Source organism: Procambarus clarkii, chromosome 69, assembly GCF_040958095.1.
Source record: "Procambarus clarkii isolate CNS0578487 chromosome 69, FALCON_Pclarkii_2.0, whole genome shotgun sequence".
NCBI classification, from domain to species: Eukaryota; Metazoa; Arthropoda; class Malacostraca; order Decapoda; family Cambaridae; genus Procambarus; species Procambarus clarkii.
In genome coordinates this window covers 13,448,088-13,454,825 of record NC_091218.1, presented here as the reverse complement: position 1 = coordinate 13,454,825, position 6,738 = coordinate 13,448,088, and the positions used below count along the sequence as shown (strand labels likewise).

General features: G+C 39.0%; 1 long non-coding RNA gene across 2 annotated transcripts; it reads left to right on the top strand.

Moving 5' to 3' along the window:
* Positions 1-4,583: 4,583 nt before the first annotated feature.
* Positions 4,584-5,501, top strand: LOC138355929 (uncharacterized). 2 transcript variants are annotated; one of them, XR_011224068.1, is made up of 4 exons: positions 4,584-4,721; positions 4,798-4,876; positions 4,953-4,991; positions 5,384-5,501. It is a non-coding gene; the product is annotated as an uncharacterized lncRNA (long non-coding RNA). The 2 variants fall into 2 exon arrangements; XR_011224067.1 differs by lacking the exon at positions 4,953-4,991 and having other exon boundaries at positions 5,424-5,501.
* The last annotated feature ends 1,237 nt before the right edge of the window (positions 5,502-6,738 follow it).

Here is a 6,738-nt window from a genome sequence, read left to right as displayed (position 1 = left end):
TTCCACTACACATAAGGGACATAACTGGCCGATCCCTCACAGTGTTCAAGAGAGAACTATCAACATCAGAGGCCCGAGACTGTTCAACACGCTTCCACTACACATAAGGGACATAACTGGCCGACCCCTCACAGCGTTAAAGAGAGAACTATCAACATCAGAGGCCCGAGACTGTTCAACACGCTTCCACTACACATAAGGGACATAACTGGCCGATCCCTCACAGTGTTCAAGAGAGAACTATCAACATCAGAGGCCCGAGACTGTTCAACACGCTTCCACTACACATAAGGGACATAACTGGCCGATCCCTCACAGTGTTCAAGAGAGAACTATCAACATCAGAGGCCCGAGACTGTTCAACACGCTTCCACTACACATAAGGGACATAACTGGCCGACCCCTCACAGTGTTCAAGAGAGAACTATCAACATCAGAGGCCCGAGACTGTTCAACACGCTTCCACTACACATAAGGGACATAACTGGCCGACCCCTCACAGTGTTCAAGAGAGAACTATCAACATCAGAGGTCCGAGACTGTTCAACACGCTTCCACTACACATAAGGGACATAACTGGCCGACCCCTCACAGTGTTCAAGAGAAAACTTGACAAATACCCCCAAAGGATACCTGATCAACCAGGCTGTGACTCATACGTCAGGCTGCGAGCAGCCGCGTCCAACAGCCTGGTTGACCAGTCCAGCAACCAGGAGGCCTGATCGACGACCGGGCCGCGAGGACATTAAGCCCCGGAAGCACCTCAAGGTAACCGCAAGGTAAGGCCATTTTAGTCATATAAATGGTGATTTTAGTCTATAAATGGCCATTTAATTCCCATTTAAGACCAATTTATTCCTGTTAAAGGCTATTTTATTCCTATTAGAGGCTATTTTATTCCTATTAGAGGCCATTTTATTCCTATTAGAGGCCATTTTATTCCTATTAGAGGCCATTTTATTCCTATTAGAGGCTATTTTATTCCTATTAGAGGCTATTTTATTCCTATTAGAGGCCATTTTATTCCTATTAGAGGCCATTTTATTCCTATTAGAGGCCATTTTATTCCTATTAGAGGCTATTTTATTCCTATTAGAGGCCATTTTATTCCTATTAGAGGCCATTTTATTCCTATTAGAGGCCATTTTATTCCTATTAGAGGCCATTTTATTCCTACTAGAGGCCATTTTATTCCTATTAGAGGCCATTTTATTCCTATTAGAGGCCATTTTATTCCTACTAGAGGCCATTTTATTCCTACTAGAGGCCATTTTATTCCTATTAGAGGCTATTTTATTCCAATTAGAGGCTATTTTATTCCTATTAGAGGCCATTTTATTCCTATTAGAGGCCATTTTATTCCTATTAGAGGCCATTTTATTCCTATTAGAGGCCATTTTATTCCTATTAGAGGCCATTTTATTCCTATTAGAGGCTATTTTATTCCAATTAGAGGCCATTTTATTCCTATTAGAGGCCATTTTATTCCTATTAGAGGCCATTTTATTCCTATTAGAGGCCATTTTATTCCTATTAGAGGCCATTTTATTCCTATTAGAGGCCATTTTATTCCTATTAGAGGCCATTTTATTCCTATTAGAGGCTATTTTATTCCTATTAGAGGCCATTTTATTCCTATTAGAGGCTATTTTATTCCAATTAGAGGCCATTTTATTCCTATTAGAGGCCATTTTATTCCTATTAGAGGCCATTTTATTCCTATTAGAGGCTATTTTATTCCTATTAGAGGCCATTTTATTCCTACTAGAGGCTATTTTATTTCCACAACTGATCTAGTCCTAAAATCGGTAATTTTAGTCCAACAATTTATTTGAGTCTCATAACTGGTTATTTTAGTGCTATGACTGGCGATTAGGCTCCTATAACTGGTGATTTACCTCATATAATTGGTGATTAATCTCCTTTAATTGGTGATTGAGCTCTTATATCTGATGATTTATAGCCCTATAACTTGTGATTAAGCTCTTATAATTTGAATTAATCCCCCTATAACTGTGATTTAGCTTCTGTATTTGGCTATAAGCTCCTATAACTGGCGGTTAATATCCTATAACTGGGGATTTAGTTTCTATAATTGGTGATTAAGCGCCTATAATATATGATTAAGCTCCTATAATATATGTGATTAAGCTCCTATAATATATGATTAAGCTCCTATAATATATGATTAAGCTCCTATAATATATGATTAAACTCCTATAATATATGATTAAGCTCCTATAATATATGATTAAACTCCTATAATATATGATTAAGCGCCTATAACTGGTGATTTTAATCCTGTAAATGACAATTCAGCTCTAATAATTGGTGGTTAATCTCCACAAAAAGGTGATAAGCTTCTATAATCGGTGATTAATCTCCATTAACTGGCGATTAAGCTCATGTAACTGGAGATTAAGTTCCTATAATTGGTGATTAATCTCCTTTAACTGGTGATTAAGATCATGTAACTTGAGATTAAGTTCCTATAATTGGCGATTTAGCTCCAATAACCGGTTATTTGTATCACGTAAATTGTGTTACACTAAGCTGGTGTAATTGGTCATTAAGCTGGTGTAATTGGTCATTAAGCTGGTGTAATTGGTCACTAAACTGGTGTAATTGGTCATTAAACTGGAGTAATTGGTCACTAAACTGGTGTAATTGGTCACTAAACTGGTGTAATTGGTCACTAAACTGGTGTAATTGGTCACTAAACTGGTGTAATTGGTCATTAAACTGGTGTAATTGGTCACTAAACTGGTGTAATTGGTCACTAAACTGGAGTAATTGGTCACTAAACTGGTGTAATTGGTCATTAAACTGGTGTAATTGGTCACTAAACTGGTGTAATTGGTCACTAAACTGGTGTAATTGGTCACTAAACTGGTGTAATTGGTCACTAAACTGGTGTAATTGGTCATTAAACTGGTGTAATTGGTCACTAAGCTGGAGTAACTAGTGGCAACAAAACACAGTTCACTCAAGTCTCCACTAAGCAAAACTTGAAACTTGTGTTTCAAAGCGTATTTTACAAAGTGATCAATATATGTGATACAACTCAAACACAAGCCAGTCACATGTATTGACTCCATATATACATGTATATAGTTCAGCAGCATGACACGGGTATGTATAATACTAACTATACTTTCTCATGTATACTTAAAATATATTAGCGGATCAGAAACCTTAATTTTCAACATTATATATTTTCTAAGAGGTCGAGATGGATTTTATATATAACATCAAGCCATTTCCAGAGCAATATATGTGACAAATAATGTTCTAGATTATTATGTTAATAATTGTTCTAGATTATGTTAATAGTTGTTCTAGATTATCGTGTTATTTGAGTATTTCAAAGCACTTGAGATGCTTTCGCGAGCGCGGGAAAGTTTACAGCGCGGGAGGGAGGCCAAGAGAGCAGCGCCTCTCCACGTAGCACCATTCCCCTCCACAGCACAAGACACACTGAGGCACCACACCTCCTCCACCCTCAAGGCCCTCCAGCGGCTCAGGAACCTGCGCGCGCACCTCTCATGCTAGATCCAATCGCCATTTAATTGCAATTTTAATGTGAAAATTATATATTAATGGACTTTAACAAGAGACGGTCATGTAGCGCAAGTAGTTAAGCATTGTATTGCATATTCTGTGGCTGAGTCCGTGGCTTCAACACGAGTGTGTGAAGAATAATAGAGATTTGTTGATGAATTTGATGATCTGAATGACTGGTTGAAAGATGTGAATGAAATCGAGACACAGGAATTCGTTGAATGTATATTAGTAAGGTTTTGTGGTGGTCTTAATAACCCTCCAAAGGCTGATAGGTCTTAATAACCATCCAGAGGCTGATAGGTCTTAATAACCCTCCAGAGGCTGATAGGTCTTAATAACCCTCCAGAGGTTGATAGGTCTTAATAACCCTCCAGAGGCTGATAGGTCTTAATAACCCTCCAGAGGTTGATAGGTCTTAATAACCCTCCAGAGGCTGATAGGTCTTAATAACTCTCCAGAGGCTGATAGGTCTTAATAACCCTCCAGAGGCTGATAGGTCTTAATAACCCTCCAGAGGCTGATAGGTCTTAATAACTCTCCAGAGGTTGATAGGTCTTAATAACTCTCCAGAGGTTGATAGGTCTTAATAGCTCTCCAGAGGTTGATAGGTCTTAATAACCCTCAAGAGGTTGATAGGTCTTAATAACCCTCCAGAGGCTGATAGGTCTTAATAACCCTCCAGAGGCTGATAGGTCTTAATAACCCTCCAGAGGTTGATAGGTCTTAAGTCCAACACCAAACTTGTTGGTTGGTCAGTAAGGTATTGTGGTGGTCTTAATAACCCTCCAGAGGTTGATAGGTCTTAAGTCCAACACCAAACTTGCTGGTTGGTCAGTAAGGTATTGTGGTCTTAATAACCCTCCAGAGGTTGATAGGTCTTAATAACCCTCCAGAGGTTGATAGGACTTAATAACTCTCCAGAGGTTGATAGGTCTTAATAACCCTCCAGAGGTTGATAGGTCTTAAGTCCAACACCAAACTTGCTTGTTGGTCAGTAAGGTATTGTTGTGGTCTTAATAATCCTCCAGAGGTTGATAGGTCTTAAGTCCAACACCAAACTTGCTGGTTGGTCAGTAAGGTATTGTGGTGGTCTTAATAACCCTCCAGAGGTTGATAGGTCTTAAGTCCAACACCAAACTTGCTGGTTGGTCAGTAAGGTATTGTGGTCTTAATAACCCTCCAGAGGTTGATAGGTCTTAAGTCCAACACCAAACTTGCTGGTTGGTCAGTAAGGTATTGTGGTGGTCTTAATAACCCTCCAGAGGTTGATAGGTCTTAAGTCCAACACCAAACTTGCTGGTTGGTCAGTAAGGTATTGTGGTCTTAATAACTCTCCAGAGGTTGATAGGTCTTAAGTCCAACACCAAACTTGCTGGTTGGTCAGTAAGGTATTGTGGTGGTCTTAATAACCCTCCAGAGGTTGATAGGTCTTAATAACCCTCTAGAGGCTGATAGGTCCTAATAACCCTCCAGAGGCTGATAGGTCTTAATAACTCTCCAGAGGCCGATAGGTCTTAATAACCCTCCAGAGGCTGATAGGTCTTAATAACTCTCCAGAGGTTGATAGGTCTTAATAACCCTCCAGAGGCTGATAGGTCTTAATAACTCTCCAGAGGCTGATAGGTCTTAATAACTCTCCAGAGGCTGATAGGTCTTAATAACACTCCAGAGGTTGATAGGTCTTAATAACCCTACAGAGGTTGATAGGTCTTAATAACCCTACAGAGGTTGATAGGTTTTAATAACCCTCCAGAGGTTGATAGGACTTAATAACTCTCCAGAGGTTGATAGGTCTTAATAACCCTCCAGAGGTTGATAGGTCTTAAGTCCAACACCAAACTTGCTGGTTGGTCAGTAAGGTATTGTGGTGGTCTTAATAACCCTCCAGAGGTTGATAGGTCTTAAGTCCAACACCAAACTTGCTGGTTGGTCAGTAAGGTATTGTGGTGGTCTTAATAACCCTCCAGAGGTTGATAGGTCTTAAGTCCAACACCAAACTTGCTATACAATAAGGATGGCAGTCGTAGACTATTACATAAAGCTACGAGAACAAGATAACAGTAAATCTACGATAACAAGATAACACAGTAAAGCTACGAGAACAAGATAGCACAGTAAAGCTACGAGAACAAGATAACACAATAAAGCTACGAGAACAAGATAACACAGTAAAGCTACGAGAACAAGATAGCACAGTAAAGCTACGATAACAAGATAACACAGTAAAGCTACGAGAACAAGATAGCACAGTAAAGCTACGAGAACAAGATAACACAGTAAAGCTACGAGAACAAGATAGCACAGTAAAGCTACGAGAACAAGATAACACAGTAAAGCTACGAGAACAAGATAACACAGTAAAGCTACGATAACAAGATAACACAATAAAGCTACGATAACAAGATAGCACAGTAAAGCTACGATAACAAGATAGCACAGTAAAGCTACGATAACAAGATAACACAATAAAGCTACGAGAACAGTTTAATGTCTCACAAACTTCAAAATAAATCACAAGATGATATAGAACTTGAGTAAGTAATTAACGAAGCAGATACAACAATTCAATAACAATACAGAAATGAAATAAAGATAAGATAAAACTTAATATATAAGTAACATAAAAAACATATCTTATTACGAGGGGGGGGGGAATGTGAGTGAAATTGATTACCTGATATAAAGTATCTGCCCGAAACGCTTTGCGTAATAGTGGCTTTAGGCATTGTATGTACTAGCTCCTATCTATAAAGCCAACAAACTTTGTAAAATCTCTTTATGTATGTACCTTTGCCAAAATAAAAATTATTATTATTATTATTATTAAGTAAATATTATTTAGTATCTCTTTTGAACTGCTTGGGAGCCGTAGAGGTTTAAATTACATCAGGGAGATCATTCCCCTGTCTGATTTGCATGGCAGGTCTGCCTTGGTTGAGTCTCTCCTGGAATATCAAAGAAAATGTTGGTTTCTCGCAGGGGTGACTTGTGAGTTCTATTGCAACCCTTCTAGGAAACGCTAATAAGGTCAGGATTGGCATTGCAAATCAGAGTTGTATAGATATAGAGAGCACTGGAGAGTATGTGGGGGAACATGAGGACAAGGGTGATATATGAGGACAAAACCCCACACACATGGAATTACTCAGGATGCAACTACCCCCCTACCCCCAC